This window comes from Rhinichthys klamathensis, unplaced genomic scaffold (genome assembly GCF_029890125.1).
Source record: "Rhinichthys klamathensis goyatoka isolate OS25496 unplaced genomic scaffold, OSU_Roscu_1.1 h1tg000099l_1, whole genome shotgun sequence".
In the NCBI taxonomy this organism is placed as follows: domain Eukaryota; kingdom Metazoa; phylum Chordata; class Actinopteri; order Cypriniformes; family Leuciscidae; genus Rhinichthys; species Rhinichthys klamathensis.
This window is the reverse complement of record NW_026606638.1, coordinates 1,124,858-1,145,334: the sequence shown is the minus strand read 5'-3', so window position 1 is coordinate 1,145,334 and position 20,477 is coordinate 1,124,858. Positions and strand designations below refer to the sequence as shown.

The following is a 20,477-nucleotide window of genomic DNA, read 5'->3' as shown; positions in this document are numbered from 1 at the left end:
AGAGATCTGTCGGTGCACCACTGTCTCAAAGTTTATGTGGCGGCCGTGGCGGCGTTCGCAGAATCAGTCAAACATGTGGGGGACCTGCACGCGCTGTCAATCAGCGCGACGTGTCTTGAGTTCGGGCCGAATGACTCTAAAGTCATCCTCAAACCTAGACATGGCTATGTTCCATAAGTGATGGGCACTCCTTTTTCAGAGCGCAAGTCATTTCACTGTCGGCTCTGCCAGCGTCAGACAGTGAGACAGACGTGAATCTCCTTTGCCCGGTCAGGGCGCTGAGATTTTACACTACGCGCTCCGCCTCTTTCAGGCGCACGGAGCAGCTGTTTATTTCATTTGGTGGGCTGGAGCTCCCCGTCTACCTTTGTCAGGTTCTATAACCTAGAAGTTCCCGCCCTGCAGGCTAAACTTCTTTCAGTCTAAGCGAGTTGTGCGTTCTGCCCAGATATATCATGCTCAGACCACTCTCACGTGACTCAGCTCTCCTGGTTGAGCTGCACTAGTAGGGATGTGCTATATGCTTATACAGACCAGTGCTCTGCTCTGTATTCCCTATGTGTGCTTATGTACGAGTGATGGCCCGCGTGGCTGGCCACCTTATTTTTCCACTTATTGGGTTCCCCGAGAAACCTCGGCGACTCATGGGTGGTTGCTTGGCGCGCACGGCGTTGACAAAAAGTTCCCGTAGCGTAAGCTAAACTTACGCAACTCGGTTACTAACGTAACCTTGGTTCTCTCTAGAGAGGGAACGAGTATTGCGTAACCGGCCGTGCTCGCGCCACGAGCGACTTCGCTTCAGTTGACGAAAACCAGGGAATTCAGCCTACAGCCCCTTCTTTTATACGCTAAGCCACGCCCATTCTGGCGGGCTATGACGCTATGAAGGCGCGGGCGCCCTTCATTGGGCGTGACGTCACGCGGGGCTCACTGGTAGGCTGCAGCACATGCCCGCAGGGCAGCCAATGAGCACGCAAGACTGCCCTGCTCTAGGACTGCCTGCTCTAGGTCTGCTAGCTGCTACACTGCGTTGACAATGAATACAAAATTAAGGATAATTTTTTGGCTTCAATATCTCGAGAAGATGAATCTTTCCCGTAGCGTAAGCTAAACTTACGCAATACTCGTTCCCTCTCTTTTGAGGAATAAAATCAGTCTGTTCATTCAGATCTTAACCTTTGTATAACTTCTCTGTAAGAACCCGGCAGAAAGGAGCAAATTTCTTCTAAAAACCGCATGGCAAGATGTGGAGATCGCAGTCCCGTCAGGTACATTATATCCTCCACAGACTTCCAGCCATCTGGATTGACCAAGTCCTTCAACTTCGTGCAGTTTCTTCTCAACATATTCTCCTGTACGCTCCTAGAAGACATCAGTGTACCATGAACCCCTGGATTGTGAAAAAGTGGTTCCTCCAACACCCAGTTTTTAGGGATCTCGAAAACTCTTTTAATCTTGAAGGTTTTATCCCATGCTCCATTAGTCTCTATCAGGTCCATCTCTTTAATTTGTATCCAGAAAAGATGTATATCATATTCCAACCCCTGTAGTCTTTGCAGAATTGCACCTGCTGTACTAATCCATGTCAATTATTTTCTACACAACAGTTTTTGTGCTGAAATCAGTCTGAAAGCTTGAATTCTGCTCTTAATATCGATCAAGCCTTGTCCTCCTTCACACCGAGGCAAATAAAGTTGTCCAGCATGAATCCAGTGTTTACCATTCCAGAAGAAATCTACTAGTGTCTTTTGTATAGAAACCACCAATTCATCTGACAGTTCAACCACCATTAGCTTATGCCACAACATGAAAGCAGCCAAATTATTAATGACCAAAACTATCCCCTTATAAGATAGTTGTGGTAACAGCCATCGCCATCAAGATAATCGGGCAACCACCTTCTCCAGCAGTCCCTCACAGTTTTTCTCCTGAAATTTAGAAGAACCCAAAAAAACATCCAGGGCTTTAAAACTTTCTCTACCCCACTTTAATCCACCTGGTAACTCTGGATGCCTTTGATTTATCCATTGACCTACTAGGGGTTGAACGACTTCAGATTTTTTGAAGTCGACTGTTATGACATCAAAGTCGAGTCGACGTCGACTAGTCGATGACGTCATTCATAAAAACACAAGAGATGGGACTGCTTTGCAACATGCCACAATTTGCAAGGAATTAACAGAAAATTATACAGATGCTAACAGACAGCTCATAATGGGGTCGTTTACACCTGGTCACTTCATGCGTTTTTACTGATCTGATTTATCAAAACGATTCCATTTAGCCTACACCTGGTCACATAAATATGTTTTCGCAAAACAGATATAAATCCGATCTTCAAACAACGCGCTATGCAGATTTAACGGAGTTCACGTCACCGAAAGCAACAATAATGAGCTGCATTTTATTGATCATCAGCTAATTTCAAAATCAAAGACCGCAATAAGAGAGACAGCACTGGTAAGATCATTTTGTTTCTTTACTTTTAATGAAGATGATTGTGTGTTAAGCGTCTGCGACTTACTTTCACTTTGATGCGATAGTTTGCACGTTGGCTTGATGAATAGATGCTCGAGCTGCTCATCTGCGGCGATGCTTGTTGCCATAGCTTCATCGCTATAATACGCTCTCACACGTTTATTTTTAGCATTGTTGGGAGAAGTCCAATTTACATATGTGGTTTCAACAACCAGATGCATTTACACTTGTCCAGTTTCGTCTGTTAATCGGCCCAGACCTCCTCCTGAAGCGGTTTGATTTAAATCCGTCTCGAGTGCGTTTCGGAGGGCATTTACACCTGGTCTTTTCACGATCGGATAGCTATCAGATCACAGAAACACATGATCATTATATCATTACATTATCATTTAGGATGAAAAGAAAAAAGAAAAGGAAAAAAAGCTATAAATTCACATCTGCGCCTTAGTGATGCGCAGATCCAAGTAATACAAAATAATATTCCAATTAATTGCGGGTGAATTAGCTACATCATTAATATGTTTAAATAAATAAATGAAAAAAAATGTTTTAATGATTTTAATAAATATACTGAACTCTCATTTCCGGTAAAACAGTGAGCGTGCGTCATGCTTTTACTTTCGTTTTCAACAATATAGTGTTAGGTTAGTAAAGTATTTACACACACTTGATGTTCCAATGCTGCTTTCTTGCTGCAGTGACCCTCTGGGCTCTTCATCTGTTGTCGTCTGCAACATGTTAGTATCAAAATTAGCGCAATCATAGTGTCACATGATCAACGCGACTAGTCGACGTCAAGCTTAAAGCGTCGCGGTATTTCATTAAGGTCGACTAGTCGACTAATCGACTAGTCGGTTCAACCCCTATGACCTACTGTATATGCTTCACTCTCACTCCAATTTACTTTTGCAGTGGTTGCCTTTTCATATACCTCTATGCTTTTTGTAAGACTGTTAACATCTTCTTGTCCATTTAAAAACACTGATATCATCAGCATAAGCAGATAGCACAATGTCATTTTTCAAAACTCTAGACACAAAACTCAAAACGATAATCACTTGTAACACAGGCTGTCTAATGTTCAAAACATTGCATTGTGCATTCACATCTTTAAAGAAATCTTGCACTTGCACAATCATTGGTTCAAAAAACAAATTAACTGTGAAATACCATTGAAACATAACTATAGATCACCCACACACAAGCAACCGATAGTTTCACTGTGTCATTGTTCGTACAATCATTAAATATTGTAGAGCAAAATAGGTGATACAGGTTTCATTATGGTACTACATGTACAGTAAATACATCTCTGTAAAAGTACTGCAGTAGTAGAGAGAATATTACAGACACAGTGGAATCATTGTGAACAAAGTTTGTAATATATTGATGCAAAACACTACAGTACAATCACAACATGGTTTTTTGAATCAAAGCAAAAATAATTAGCTATGAAATAGAAAAGAAAAGACAGTACTGTAAAACATCAAATGCAGTGTTCCTCAACTTGCTGTAAGAAACTAAACAGGAGTGATTACTGTACTTCTACACTGTCATCAACTCTGTGTTGTGGATTTGGCCACAGGTTCTCATCTACATCACAATGGATGTTGGAAAATGACATCTTGGAAAAAACCTTTGGCATGGCGAGTCCAGGCCTGACACTGCTCTGCTGTGATTGGCAGAATTGGACACGCAGTTACAAGGGCCTGCATCTATTTAGTACTGTACTGTCAATACTGTACATAGTCTGAAAAGGTGGTACAGTATTTGGCACCATAGACACAGTGTCTGATGAAGCATTACAGTATGATAAAATATTAGGCTACATCCATGGATATTGTAGTCTAATTGGTTCATGCCATGCTAATTGGTGACAATGCATCTCATTATCTTGAAACTTTCATGATTTACTGTAAACATGGAAGATTGTGTGTCTGTTTCCATACAACTATGCATTAAGAGTAATGCAACAGTTACTTATCATTTTGAGCAGTTGTATCAATTGATAGTTAGATCATTGTAAGGAAATGAATAGACACTCATTTGAAATGTAATGTGTGAATTGCCTTTTGAAATAGTAGTACTTTGATGTTAAGTTGTGTCATATTGAACAGGTGATCTTTGTTGAATGAACAAATGATCTAAGTTTTATGTGTATTGTATCCAAGCAATTGAGAAAAGGGTTAGAGTTTTGAAAAATGTGCTTTTTGATCATTGGTTGTGAGTTTTGTGTCTAGAGTTGTGAAAAATGACATCAAGGTTCTGAAAATAGTAACAAAGTGATTGTAAAAAACTGTAATTTGGTATTGAAAACGTACTCGGTTACTAACGTAACCTCGGTTCTCTCTAGAGAGGGAACGAGTACTGCGTAATAGCTTTACGCTAGGGGAAAAACTCTTTTCCGCGAGATATTGAAGCCAAAAATTATCCTTTAATTTTTTATTAATGCAAAACGCTTTGCAGCAGCAAGCAAACATAGGCGAAACAGCTCGCGCGCCTATTGGTTGCTCTGCAGCAAATGCAGCAGCCTATCGAGAGAGACTCTGCGTGACGTAATGACCAATGGGGGCAATTCGCGCCCATATCGTCACGTCCCGCCAGAAGGGGCGTGGTCTCGCCCTATAAATATGCTCGTTAGGCTGATACAAGCTGGTTTTTATCGCTGAAGCGAACCAGAGCGTATTCCACGCACGGCAAGATACGCAGTACTCGTTCCCTCTCTAGAGAGAACCGAGGTTACGTTAGTAACCGAGTACGTTCTCTTACGAGAGTATCTCTCGTACTGCGTAATAGCTTTACGCTAGGGGAACACAATGCAACACGCCGTGCGTAAAGGGATCCAACACCAAAGTCCCAGGGGCCGAAGCCCAGGGCTCATGTAGTGCATAATCACCATAAACTCACATAGAGTAAAGGAAGAGAGGCTGGAAGCGTCATTCCCTATACAAAAGCACCCAGCGGGGCTATTATATGACCATCAAACGCGCAGCCAGGGTGAAAGCATTCAGCCTGATCTGGGCGGCCATACGTGAGTCAACACTCATGGGGCTGCAGTAAACTCAGCATCTGGGCCGCAGAGCGGGGCAGATAGCACTGAATTTAGACCGCCAAAAGCTTAGCTTGTAAGGCGGGTACCTCCAGGTTATAGTATTTTATAAATGTAGACGGCGAGGCCCAGCCCGCGGCCGTACAGATATCTTGCAGGGAAACCCCGCTAGACCATGCCCACGAAGAGGCCACGCCTCTCGTGGAATGCGCCCTGACACCCAAGGGGCACTGTAAGCCCTTCGCAGAGTAAGCGAGCGCGATGGCATCCACTATCCATCTGGATAGGCTCTGTTTTGAGGCGGCGAGTCCCTTGGAACGCCCGCCGAACAAAACAAAAAGCTGCTCCGTCTGTCTGAAAACAGACGAGCGTGCCACATAAGCTCTCAATGCCCTGACGGGGCAGAGGAGACTTGCATCCTCCTCCTCACTGAGAACCGGAAGGGCAGACAGGGAAATGACCTGGGCCCTGAACGGCGTGTTGAGGGATTTCGGGACATACCCGTGTTTCGGTTTGAGAATGACCTTTGAGTCATTAGGCCCAAACTCCATACACGACGCGCTTACTGAAAGCGCCTGTAGGTCCCCTATGCGCTTCACTGAAGCGAGAGCCATGAGAAACACTGTCTTGAACGACAGGTGTTTCATGTCCACCAGCTGGATTGGCTCGAACGGGGCGCCTTTCATGGCCTCCAAGACCGTGGAAAGGTCCCACGTCGGGACTGAAGGGGGCCTTGGAGGGTTCAGCCTCCGAGCTCCCCTAAGGAAACGCACGACTAAGTCGTTTTTCCCAAGCGACTGGCCAGACACCGGTTTTGCAAACGTTGCTATGGCCGCCACATATACTTTGAGCGTGGATGGGGTCCTGCCCTTATCCAGTAGCTCTTGAAGGAAGGAAAGCACTTCCACAACCCCGCACTCCACAGGTGAAAGGCTCTGGGCCTGACACCATGTAGAGAAAACAGACCATTTCGAGGAGTAGAGCCGCCTGGTAGACGGAGCTCTAGCCTGCGCGATCGTGTTTAACACTCCCTCTGGGAGGCTAGCGGGTACCCGTTGATGGCCCATGCGTGCAGGGACCATAACTCCGGGCGAGGGTGCCAGATTGAGCCCTCCGCCTGAGAGAGGAGGTCTCTCCTCAATGGTACAGGCCATGGGGCAGTGCTGGTCAGCTGCATCAGGGCAGGGAACCACGTCTGGTTCGTCCAGAGCGGGGCTACAAGCAGCACTGGGCATCCGTTTTCCCTGATTCGTTCCAACACCTGAGGCAGGAGCGAGACAGGAGGAAAAGCATACAGGGGGCAGCGGGGCCAAACATGAGCCAGCGCGTCCTTGCTTTTCGAGAAAAACTCCGGGCAATGAGCGTTTTCTTGGGACGCGAATAGGTCCACCTGAGCTCTGCCGAACGTTTTCCACAGCAGCTGGACCGTCTGCGGGTGCAGCGACCATTCCCCTGCTGGAACGTTGTTCCTGGACAGTCTGTCTGGTCCCACGTTCAGGTGACCAGGCACGTGCGCCGCTCTCAGTGAGAGCAGGTTGTGCTGAGCCCAAACCAGGAGGCGTTCCGTCAACCTGTGAAGGTTTCGTGACCTGACGCCGCCATGGCGATTTATGTATGCCACCACCGACATGTTGTCCGACCGGACCAAGACGTGGTGGCCTGTTATCTGGGGACAAAAACGCCGTAGCGCTTTGTCGACTGCTATCATCTCCAAGCAGTTTATGTGAAGGAGCTTTTCCCGTTCTGACCACAGGCCAGCTAGCGGTCTGCCCTCGAGCAGCGCTCCCCACCCCGAGGTGGAGGCGTCCGTAGACACCACCTTCACGCTCGAAGCGGTCCCCAGACTTACACCTGACTGATACCAGTCGGTTTCTCTCCAAGGTTTCAGAGCTGAAACGCACTGAAGGTCGACCCTGAGGCGAAACAGACCCGCTGTCCATGCCCTGGGTGGAACCCGCGTCTTCAGCCACATCTGCAGTGGGCGCATGCGGAGCAGGCCCAACTGGAGTACAGAGGCTGCTGAGGCCATCAGCCCCAGCATTTTCTGAAACCTTTTGAGCGGGACTATCGCGCCGTGGCGGAAGGATTTCACGCCGCGCTGAATATTTAGCACGCGCTCTGGTGACAGGCGTGCTGTCATGGACAGCGAGTCCAACACGGTTCCCAGAAAGGAAATTTTCTGACTGGGAGACAGTGAGCTCTTCGCCCAATTGACTGTGAGGCCCAGCTTCTCGAGGTGCTCGAGCAATGCGGCCCTGTGTTCTATGAGCTCCGATCGTGATCGAGCTAGAATCAGCCAATCGTCCAAGTAGTTCAGAACTCGCATGCCCTGAAGTCTCAGGGGCGCGAGCGCCGCGTCCATGCACTTCGTAAATGTACGAGGCGCTAGGGACAGGCCGAACGGCAGGACTGTGTATTGATATGCCTGGCCCTCGAAGGCGAATCTCAAAAATCGCCTGTGATGGGACGCTATTTGTATTTGGAAATAGGCGTCTTTCAGATCTATCGACATAAACCAGTCCCCGAAGCGCACCTGCGCGAGGATTTTCCTGGTCGTAAGCATTCTGAACTGGCGCTTCACAAGCACTCTGTTCAGCTGCCGCAGATCTAAAATGGGTCTGAGACCCCCATCCTTTTTCGGTACCAGAAAATATCTGCTGTATAGGCCCCCTTCGCTCTGAGCCTGAGATAAAGGTTCTATAGCCCCTTTGCTCAGTAGTTTCGCTATTTCGGCACGAAGTAGATGAGATACTTCGTTTTTCACCGTGGTTTCGACGCGCGCCGTATAACGGCGCGGGCGTCGAGCGAATTGTAGCGAATAGCCTCTCTTTATAGTGTTCAGCACCCATTCTGAAACCCCGGGAAGCTTTGACCACGCATCTGCGTGAATAGCTAGAGGCAGAATGAAATCCGGGCTCTGGCCGCGACAAAACGGCAGCTCGAGAGCCTGGGCATACTGGGAACACAACACCGTGTTTACAGCGTTCGAGGCGGGGGGCGCGCTGATCACAGCGGGAGACCTGGCCGCGCTCAGCTTTTTTATGGCAGATTGTGCAGAAAAAGCGAGCGGGGGAGATCCCGTGGGAATCGGCGTGTCTGTGAGAAAATGTGGGCGCGGGGCTGCGGGCACGTTTAATACACTGAAAACACTGTCGTTCATGGCCGACTGAATGTGTGTTGGTTTCGTTTTTACAGAAACCATGGGACACGCAGCATGTAGTGTGAGCGGGCATGATGACATGGGCACTTGCACTACATTGTTTGCACAATCGACCGGAGTCGATTTTATTTGTGCTAGCCCTGCACCGTGGCGGGCTGTGTTTGTGTGTGGGAATGGGCACTGGGTGGGCATTCTTACAACACTCATAACACCTTCGGCCGTGGCCGGAACACCAGAAAATGCACTCTTTATTGGATTTGTCTGGGTAGCCGTAAAAACGGCTTTTGTGCGCAGGCAAACGGGCTGTGACACCGGCTGACTCTCTGCGAAATACACTGGGACAGTCGCGATGTTTGGAACTGACCGAGCGAGAAGTTTTGGTGAAAAACCGGCCGCAGCGGGATCTGAACACCGTCGTTTTCCTAGAATGGCTAGGAAGATTTTGAGGCCTCGGGCTTGATCTCAATCCTCGGCCGGGGCCCGCGCTGAGGGGGGCGGCGTCCAGCAGAGCGAGAGCGCGGTCTTTGGTCTCGGGCGTGGCGGCGCTGTGAAGCGGCGGCGGCGGGCGGTGCAGGCTGCGGCTGAGAGCTGCGAGCAGGCGGCGGTTTAGAGCGACCTGCAGTGGAGCTCGAGCGCTTCGGGAGGAAGTGCTTCATGGCCTGCGAAGTCTTTTGCACCTCCATGAATCTATCCGCAAAGTCTGTGACGGCAGATCCGAAAAGGCCCGCTTGAGAAATGGGCGCGTCGAGGAACACAGAGCGCTCGGCTTCCGTCATCTCGGACAGCGTCAACCACAAATGTCTCTCAGCCACGGTGAGAGAGGCCATGTTTCGTCCTATGGCCTGTGCAGCGGCTTTAGTAGCGCGAAGAGCGAGGTCTGTAGCGCTTCTCAGGTCCGCAAAGCAGATCGCTCCGGGTCCTTCCTCGTCCAGTTTAAGGAGAAGGTCGGCCTGGAAAATCTGCAGGATGGCCATAGTGTGCAGCGCTGAAACTGCTTGCCCGGCGACAGTGTAAGCGCGACCGTGCATGGATGACGTCACCCGGCAGGCTTTAGATGGAAGCGTCGTGTGCGCGCGCCGTCCAGCGGAGGGCGGGCAGAGATGAGACGCTACAGCTGGTTCCACAGGAGGAACAGAAAGGTATCCTCTTTCCTTCGCGCCATCCACAGAGGAGAAAGCAGCAGAAGCAGAGGTACGAAGCCTGGCGGAGAAGGGGGCGTTCCACGATTTCGTAACTTCGTCGTGAAGTTCCGGGAGGAAGGGCGCGGGCCGCGATTTCGACGGAGCCTCGTCACTTCCGAGAAAGCGTCCGTCCATTCTGTTGCGCGGCGGCTGCGCGGGCGCCTCCCAATCGAGGCCGATGCTTTCAACGGCCTGAGAGAGCAGACGCATCAGCTCAGTCTCAATGCCGGCTCTCTTACCAGTGGTCTGGCGGGAAACGCTAGCGGAGGGGAGATCCACGGAGCTCGCCCAATCCTCACTATCGGACGCCAGAAGAGAACACGCCTCGGAGGGTTCGTCAGGCTCGTGGATGGACGCGGCGGCAGGCGGCGGCCGTTGTCCGTCAGTGAGCGACTCGAGCGAAGCCGGCGAAGCAGGCGGGCGAACCGGCGAGCTTTGGCGGGCTGGAGATAGCTCGGGAGCGCGCTGGGCGCGGCGCTTTTTACGGCGCGGCGTCACGGCGGGCTGTGGTGAAGGCTCGGAGAATGATGCCAGGCGCGTCCTCAGAGTCACCATGGGCAAAAGCTCGCAATGAGGGCATCCGCCGTCAGCGAGCGCGAGAGCCGCGTGATCCTCACCCAGACAGGAAACACAGATGACGTGTCGATCTCCATCGCTGAGCGGGGCGCGGCACGAGCCACGGGAAGGCATCTTTAAAAAGACGCTGCTCTTTTTGTGAGAGAAGTGTAAGTCGCGTCAAGTAAGCGAACAAACACTTCTCAACAGAGAAATACACACAGAGTATTGAAAGGATATATAACGCCGGAAAGCGCAGCAGGTACGGCAGATGAAGGCGGCGAGGCCAGCGACTCCAGAGCTCGTCCCGCTGAAAGGCTTGCTTCGACGGCGCGGCTTCTCACTCCGGATCCAGCGATGCGTGTGCTTCGCTGAAGAGGTAAAAATCAGCTTGTATCAGCCTAACGAGCATATTTATAGGGCGAGACCACGCCCCTTCTGGCGGGACGTGACGATATGGGCGCGAATTGCCCCCATTGGTCATTACGTCACGCAGAGTCTCTCTCGATAGGCTGCTGCATTTGCTGCAGAGCAACCAATAGGCGCGCGAGCTGTTTCGCCTATGTTTGCTTGCTGCTGCAAAGCGTTTTGCATTAATAAAAAATTAAAGGATAATTTTTGGCTTTAATATCTCGCGGAAAAGAGTTTTTCCCCTAGCGTAAAGCTATTACGCAGTACGAGAGATACTCTCGTAAGAGAACCCTTTAAGATCTCTTCTCATTCTTCTTAATAGAAGCGGTATATCCTTTTGGCGGTAGATCCTTTTCCTATTTAGCACCAAAACTCTGGAACAGTCTTCCTAACATTGTCAGGGAAGCATGTACACTCTGTCAGTTCAAATCTAGACTAAAAACACATCTATTTGACCAAGCATACACATAACATATTATAAACTTCTATAATTCAATGTTAGGCTGCATAGATTAGGTCAGCCGGAATCAGGAACACTCCCCATAAATCCTGATGTACTCGTTACATCATAAGGAGAATGGCGTCTACGCTAATATTAGTCTCTCTGTTTATCCCGAGGTTTACCGCAGTCCGCCGTGTCCAGATCTGATGAAGGACCTGCGCCTGGACACAATGACAACGCAGTCCTGAAGTGTCAACTAGTCTCTCCCCTGTGAAGGCCCCCTTCTCAGGGGAAAGCTCTGTACAGATTAGGGATGGTAAGATTCACCGATTTGCATCGGTGCATCGGCATAAAAGCTATCGATGTGATGCATCGATTTAAATAAGTGTGCATCGATACAAGTTGGCATTTGTATTGCGATGCATCGTTTCTAACATATCTGCATCGGTAAAAAACGATTTATTCATATATAATTATTAGTAGATGCGTTATACTTTTACTATTTAGAAAGTGACCAATATTTTATTAAGTAACTGCTGCGTTCACACCGAACGCGGATAGAGCGCCTATAGCGGGTGATTTCCATGTTAAGTCAATGTAAAGACGAGTTGAGGCGGTTTCACCTCATTCGCGTGTCCAGTTCGACTAGAATGATTTCTCCTTTCTGAACTGTTGCTCAAGCGCGTTCTCTCATCACCACTGCTGCAGCTGCGACGTGATTTTGACGTATCACAACACTACGGAGTGCAAGGCGTGTCCTGAGAGTCACCTTTAAACCTTATAGTAGGACATTTAAGTTAATCTGGTTTACAGAAGCCTGTGACTGCAAATAACAGTTTTTCATATATATATATTTTTTACATTTGAATACAGTTATGAAAGACCTGTTTGTGAAAGTTTTTTTTATTTGTATTATTGTTTATGTCAAAACAGCTCCTGCTTTCTGGTCACTGTATAATATATGATTCGCATACGCCTGCTGGCAAGTTACAGAACATTTCTTTATTGTTTATCCCTGAGCATCCTTAGATTGTTTCACTGTTAAATGTGTGAGCTGTTAAAAATGTAACTGGAGACAGGACAGGAAAAGAATGTCTGTTTTTATTTAGCCTAATCTTTTGGTTTTGTGAAAACCAAATCTTTTGTTTGTTAAAGAGCCATGCATTAAAAGTCAGATGGCACTTAAGCTACTTTATGATTTGCTGTATGTCTGAACAAAATAAATAAATGTTAACTATCTATATTACATTGAATCGCATTGCGTTGAATCGAATTGAAATCGGATCGCACCGCATCGTAATAGTAGTGAATCGTATTGCATCGCATCAGTAGCTGCTTATATGTATCTTTAATGTATCGTATCGTTGGCTATGCATCGAGATGTGTATCACATCGGCCTCAGCTATGGAGATGTACATCCCTAGTACAGATACAACGTTGTCAAAATATTTCCGGTTCACTTGGCTACTCAGAAGCGATAAATAATTCTGAGAATGAGCGGGCTGGAGCGCGTTAAGGGTTTTCTGTTAGAATGGTGTCGTGTAAGCGGCCCCTAAATTAATAACTAATGATCTTTGCAACAGAAGTGAATCGATCAAAACCAACTTTAGCTGGACAATAACTTTATTCTAGAGCTGCTGTAAAGCCAAAACAATCTCTGTTACTTTAATGTCCTATTAGTTTAATTTCCTATTATCACTGTAAAGCTGCTTTGAAACAGTCCATATTGTTAAAAGCGCTATATAAATGAAGGTGACTTGACTTGACTTAATAATGGTTCAATAGTGCTGTTAGCCATATTCACACTGCTGGGGACTCGCCTATCAGGGAGGCCTGGTCGGGCATACTAGCTGATAACAAGTCTATTCTGCTACAAACATACACTGTAGGGAACCATACTACACCAACATAACTATTGGGCCCACCCACAGGAGTCCTAATACGGCTAGCTACCTGGTCGTGGCTATAATGTACTGTATGTCCCACAATGTTGGGACTGACCTCCGAGGAGGCCTGTTAAGGCCTACTACCCATCAGTGAGTCTACTGCCCGAACTACTAAGGCTAACCACCAGAGGTAAGATGGCCTCAAGAGCCTGCTGAGGCCTACCACCTAACCGCGCAGCCTTCGTTGGCAGATAAGCTGTTTATACAGCGCATACAGCATCCTGGTACCTAATCACGTTGCCAAAGGCAGTGTACTCAGCAATAAAGCAACACCCTTTAATAAGGGAAGTACAACATACGCCCCTCTGCCTCAATAGAGGCCCCAGAGTCAGGGGCCTACCATCTGTACGCATGGGTGTCAGCTCATGGCAATGCTCTGGGTTCAGGGGAGCGCACTTCGAAACCAAAAAAGGAAGTGAAGGTTAGAACTTCCCGCTCGACCCGAGCCATAGTGGTGTGAGGTAGAATGATACAAAACAATACAGAATGATACAGAACTGAGAGTGGGGTTCTCACTACCTACCCTGTATCAACAGGGGAGTACCACCACCTAACCCTGAGATTCAACAGGGTTTGGGCCTACCAGTGGCTCTAGGAGTAACAGAACCTTATCTGCGCCCAGCCTAGGGAAGTGGGGCTTGATTGCAAGCCACCCACCTACAACCCATCGCTCGAGCAGGCGGAGCCTATTCTGGCGGCCTGGGTCCATATACTAGTTCTGCACGGCGGGGTCGGTCAAACAACAAACCAGTCTCTTTGTGAGGTGAAAGACGGCCTAAACCTAGCTCAAAAAAGACCTATTGTACCGGGGAGGCCTTATTGAAGGCCTAATCTTAGGTCTTTATACTACTCATACCTCTGCACCAACCTGCATTACTTTTCTCACCCCCGAATGCAGAGAAGGGGGAGGGCCTTGGCCGAATAACTCCTACCATGGGAGGAGGCTGTCATATAGGGATGCTTAAAAAGCCTACATTCACATAGTGAAGGGCCAGAGGCAGGAATGCTTTAGGAGAACGCCTCCAGTATCCCTAGTTTATCCTAGGCCAGCTACTACATCGGCCCTGGTGAGGGCCAGCCTGTAAGCATAGATCTGCCTGAGGGCTCGGAGGAGCCAGAGCCTCAAGACAGAGATGTCTCATACGAGGGCTGCAAAAAAAACGCTCAGCCTGTATGAAAATCTAAACAGGGCTCAGGGGAGCGATGTACTCAGGACCAAACAATGTCAGACAGCCCCTTGGGCTGGACATAAGATCTATCTGAAGCTCCAGCATCAGTCTACACTCCAAAACCATGTTTTCCATTATTTCTAGAATGAAGTTCTACCACTTAGCGCTCCGCTAACATTCCATTTATGTGAATGAGCGGCGGCCTCAAAAAGCTATCATCATACAAGGAAGCCTAAGCTATTAACATAGTTCCTTACAACTAGAATGAGCGGTGGCACAACCCGTGAATACACAAAAAGGAAGCCATCACATACTCACAAAAGACGCCCATATAATTGGTGCTTCTTTATACCGTTCTAGCCACCTAACAGGGGAACTTCAGGGCCCTAATACCCAAGTTTAATTTACCTTACCTTAATGTACAATAACATGATCCCATAACTCTACACAGGGAATAAAAGGTCTGTAGAGAAATACATTTTAGTGTTAGTTGCACACAAAAAAAAATGTCTTAAAGAAGACCACTCAGCTCACCTGCGGCGAGTGGAGTGAAGACTCACCAGATGGTTTTCTATGAACATGGGGTCTACCACTTTACATGCTTGAAAGAGGCGCTCTCACTAACCAAGCCGAGGTGGGCCATCAGAACATCGTTCTCATCATGGACCCAGCCCCAGGCCTGAAACGCCAGGGGAGTCGGGAAGAGAGTAGAGGGCTGAGATGTAACACGCCCCCCTGGGAGATGATCCATCACCTATGCTGCGTGCGTTTGTGCTGGATCACCTCCCTCAGGTCCCTCTTCTTGCGGGAGTCACGCCTCTTCTGCGACCTGCTCCTCCATGGAGGGGGCACACGAGAGGCGACACTGGCTCTCTGGCCCTGTCTACGATCCTCGGACCGTGAATGGCCAGGCCCTCCTGCCTGTCTGGGCGTGGATCCGGATCTCAGCGGTATACAAGTCCTGAAAGCAGCTGAGCGCGCCTTCGCCTCCCTGAACTTTCCAACTACCGCCTCCACGGTGGTGCCAAAAAGTTCAGAGGGCGGAACCGGAACACGCCTTCTCTTTCTCCCCGATGTCAGCCAGATTTAACCACAGATGCCTCTTCGGGGCCACCATCGACCAACCGATCGCGGCGGCAGTATGTCTAGTGGCTTGGAGAGCAAGATCTGTGGTGCTGTGCAGCTCTGCAACCACCTCAGGGGATATCCCTGCCCCCCGGTCGAAATCCCCCAGCAGGTCGGCCTGGTACGCCTGCAACACCGCCATGGTGTGCAGGGCAGCACCAGCCTGACCCACTGCCGTGTATGCTCTACCATTCAAACGTGCTGTCATCTTCAGCGGTTTGGATGGCAGAGTTGGAGCTCTCAGTGCCGATGCCCGCCTGTGCGTGACAGAGACAGAAAACGCACAGTTCATGTGTGTCACCCGGCGTCAAATATCTTGGGCACGGGTCAGCACACTTCTGAAAACAATCCTTCAGCGTTTACAAACAGAACAGTCCCTGAAGACGAAAAAGGTGAATGTCATGTTTGCAAGGCGCCCCTTTTATACTTCCGGGTCACACGATGATGACATCATGGGCTGTCGCAGGTCAATAGGATTGCTGTGATTCGATAGCAGTTTCAGACACCTGTCACGCCTGAAGCGTTCCCCAATGCGTTTCGACGCAGTGCGAGTTCCCTTTCGAAAGGGAACACCCAGTGCACCGGACTCATTTTTCTATTTGTTTGAAGACGAGCCTTTACGCTTTCTTAGTTTTGTAAGCATTCTCCTCAATTGAAACCTCTTTTTTTTCATTCAGTTCATCCATCCCAACAGTTCGCTGCAATTTGACCACCGATTCAGAACTTTTTCAGTGTCCGAAAAAAAATCTCTAATTTCTACCATTCTTCCAAATGTCTTATCCAGAAAATCATTTATCTCCCGAAGAGAATAAAGATTACTATCTTCCATCTGAGACCCTGTTTCAGAAACACCTGGGGCCTCATGTATCAATCTTGCGTAAGCGCAAAAACTTTGCGTACGCCAGCTTTCACGCTCATGGTCGGATGTACTAACAGTGAAATTAACGCGAGAATATGCGTTCCTCCACGCCAACTTCATGTCTGGCGTACGTACATTTCTCATAGTTTTTGTCCGTTGGCGACTCTTACAGGCAATGAAGTCAAGTTGCAAACATTACACAACGAATTGTTCTACAAGTCTATCGCACCACCACATGTGGGAAGCATTGCTATTAATTTGCAATTTATAAAATAATTATATAAGATCTATAAGTCCGCTCGAAGGGGATCTCGCCCAGGGTGTAATTCAGTGTAGAACCGCCACTGTTCGAGTCTGTTCCTTATTAATGGGAAAACGCCACTGATCTAATGACATATGAAGACTTCAGATGCAAAAGCCTCTAAGTCCGTCTAACGTTTTCCTTTAATATTAACATTTTTATCAGGCTTATATAGGTTTCTACCCAAGTACCGACATTTCTGAATGGGCTGAGGCTGGGATTTAGTGAGTTTGAAGTGAAAGTATTTGATGAACGTATACTATGTGCGGAGAGCATTCACTCAATATTATTATCCCATTTTTGACATGGGTGGCTTTTAGAGGCTTTTGCATCGGAGGTCTTCATAATGTCATTCTATATAGATCAGTGGTACACGCATTTGCCATAAATGCAATGGATACGTAAAATCTCTCCCACAGCAGCAGATATACTCCAGAGATTAAAGTGTCACCTCACCCATAATTGAGGCAACTCTCTGTTCAAAGGGTGTAAGTTCATCGACCCCTTTACCACTGCCTGTTCTGCCCACACTTTGTCGGTGCGCAGCAGTTCTACCAGAAAGACTCGGGAGAATAAATACTGTAACAATAAATACATTTATTGATCGCCCAGCAAGCAATAAAGTTCTTTGGCGTAGGCCCCGTCCATAGCTCGCAATCCGAGGGTCCGTACTCTGCATTTCCTGCCTGAAGACGAAGGCAGGGGCGCAGCCGACCCCCCGTGAGGTATAGGAAGGGGCCATCCTGGTGGTGGTGGGGAGGATGGAGGATGGAGGGGAAGGGACCATCCTGGTGGTGGTGGGGAGGATGGAGGTGCATGAAAGCGTCAGCATCTGCGAACTCAGACATGTGTAAGTACTGGTCTTTTATACCACAAGTCTTAGACACGATTGGATAGATGAGAAGGTAATAAGTGACGTAGCAATTGAGTCTTCCTGGCAGAACTTAACGCTAGAGCTTCCATTTCTCCGTTTAACGTCCACCTTTATATCAGACCATTTCTATTTAAGGTAATTTACAGTGCGACTTACAGATCCCACCGCATTGACGGCATCAGCCAAATTCGCACTTATTTTTTCCTTTTGTTATTAATTCCGGAGTACAAAGTTCCAAATAAAATATTTTTTCTCGTTTCTACCTCCGATAGCAGCACCTCCAATTCACTTTCTGTAAAGTTTCGTTTCTTGCCGCTTGCTTTAGCCATTTTCTTACTGCTTTCTTTTGCCAAAGTGGACTCATTACCATATTTATATGTATTTAATTAAGGGAGGAAACTGGGTGGGGCGTTGTGCTCGTGCATGTGCGCTCGATTTTACGTTAATTGGGATGTACAAAGAGAATATGCGTGGGATCCTTCGTATGCAGAGATTCATACATCTGTTTTTTTTTGTCCGTATGCACATTTACAGCTTTGTCCGTACGCAATGTTTTAGTATGAATTCAACGCAAGTCTTTGTACACGAGGCCCCTGACATTTGAGAGAATGTATCATCATCTACTTTATTTTCATCCTCTGGTAGGCCTACCACAGTACATTTTGCATTTTCTCATACGTAAGCATCCCAACTCCACTTGTACTCGCAGAACTCAGAACTCAAAACATCCTCATCAATAATATCTTGTACTTACTGATTTTCATCTTGTACAACAATTTCCTGAACCTCAATCCCTTCATTATCACACTCATGTACTTCAGCTATGGCCTGCTCAGTCACTGTTTTAGTTCGTTCAATTTGAGTATTCTCTCCAACCAACTCATTCTCTCCATGTTCTGACAGTACCTTTTCAACATTGTTCTCCTCATTATTCACTTGAACTTTATGAGGACAAGCAAACTCTTTGTGACCAACGTCACCACATTCAAAACATTTCAATCCAACAGTTGAAGCATAAACCATAAACGTCTTACCTTCATCCACGACGCAAAACGATATATCCAGCGTTGGCTCTTTCAAAAACTTGAAACCTTGTCGTTTTCACTAAAACATGTTTTAATTCCGAACTTTTACAACCCAGTGATATGGCTTTTATCGGGCTGGTGATTCTTCCGAATCTAATGAGTTCTCTCTCAATAACTTCGTCAGGAATAAACGGCGGCAAATTCGAGATAATTACCTTAGATGTGAACGTTGCTGGTGGAAATATTGGACAAAACCCTCCATTAATCACGACACCACTTTTGATAAGGTTTGCAACAAGTTGCTCCTCTGTTAGAAAGACCACTACCGCTTTGTTCATCCTTGATGCCGATGATATCCTTTTAAAAACCGATTTGTTGTCCCACCGCTAACAGTACACTTTCCACCGTCACTCCCTGTTCCGGCTCGCACCTAATTCCATGGCGGAGTGAAAGAGATGGCGCGCACTCACCTGGGAGCGACGCCATTCTCACACTCGCCAAGTAATATAAACCGCCAAAACCAACATTCTGATTACAGAATATTATCAAATGTTTTATTACTAAGAAAAAAGAAAGATTAGAAAAATAAAGAAAGATAAAGAAAATATATACGCAGACAGTTGTTTCAACTACAACCCGAATTCCGGAAAAGTTTTTTCCAATATTTTATTCACAATAGAACATAGATAACATAACAAATGTTTAAACTGAGAAGTTTTAGACTTTTATCCACTAAATGAGCTCATTTCAAATTTGATGCCTGCTACAGGTCTCAAAATAGTTGGGATGGGGGCAACAAATGGTTGAAAAAGCAAAAAAAAATAGAAAGGATTCAGGTGGGAGAACATCTAGCAACTAATTAAGTTCATTTATATCAGGTCTGTAACATGATTAGCTATAAAAGGGATGTCTTAGAGAGGTAGAGTCTCTCAGAAGTAAAGATGGGCAGAGGCTCTCCAATCTGTGAAAGAGTGCGTAAAAAGATTGTGGAACACTTTAAAAACAATGTTCCTCAACGTCAAATTGCAAAGGCTTTGCAAATCTCATCATCTACAGTGCACAACATCATCATAAGATTCAGAGAAACTGGAGAAATCTCTGTGCGTAAGGGACAAGGCTGAAGACCTTTATTGGATGCCCGTGGTCTTCGGGCCCTCAGACGACAATGGATCACTCATCGGCATGATTGTGTGAATGACATTACTAAATGGGCCCAGGAATACTTCCAGAAACCACTGTCGGTAAACACAATCCGCCGTGCCATCTGCAGATGCCAACTAAAGCTCTATCATGCAAAAAGGAAGCCATATGTGAACATGGTCCAGAAGCGCCGCCATGTCCTGTGGGCCAAGGCTCATTTAAAATGGACTATTTCAAAGTGGAAAAGTATTCTATGGTCCGACGAGTCCAAATTTGACATTCTTGTTGGAAATCACAGACGCCGTGTCCTCCGGGCAAAAGAAGAGGGAGACCTTCCATCGTGTTATCAGCGTTCAGTTCAAAAGCCAGCATCTCTGATGGTATGGGGGTGCATAAGTGCATACGGTATGGGCAGCTTGCATGTTTTGGAAGGCACTATGAATGCTGAGGCTATATAAAGGTTTTAGAGCAACATATGCTCCCCTCCAGACGACGTCTATTTCAGGGAAGGCCTTGTGTATTTCAGCAGGACAATGCAAAACCATATACTGCAGCTATTACTGTACAACTGCATGGCTACACCGTAGAAGAGTCCGGGTGTTGAATTGGCCTGCCTGCAGTCCAGATCTTTCACCTATAGAGAACATTTGGCGCATCATTAAACGAAAAATGCGTCAAAGACGACCACGAACACTTCAGCAGCTGGAAACCTATATAAGGCAAGAATGGGACCAAATTCCAACACCAAAACTCCAGGCACTC

General features: G+C 47.3%; 1 protein-coding gene across 1 annotated transcript in view; it reads right to left on the bottom strand.

Moving 5' to 3' along the window:
* drd2b (dopamine receptor D2b) overlaps nucleotides 1-20,477 on the bottom strand; it is a 136,203-nt gene that overhangs the window by 89,409 nt on the left and 26,317 nt on the right. The window lies entirely within an intron of this gene.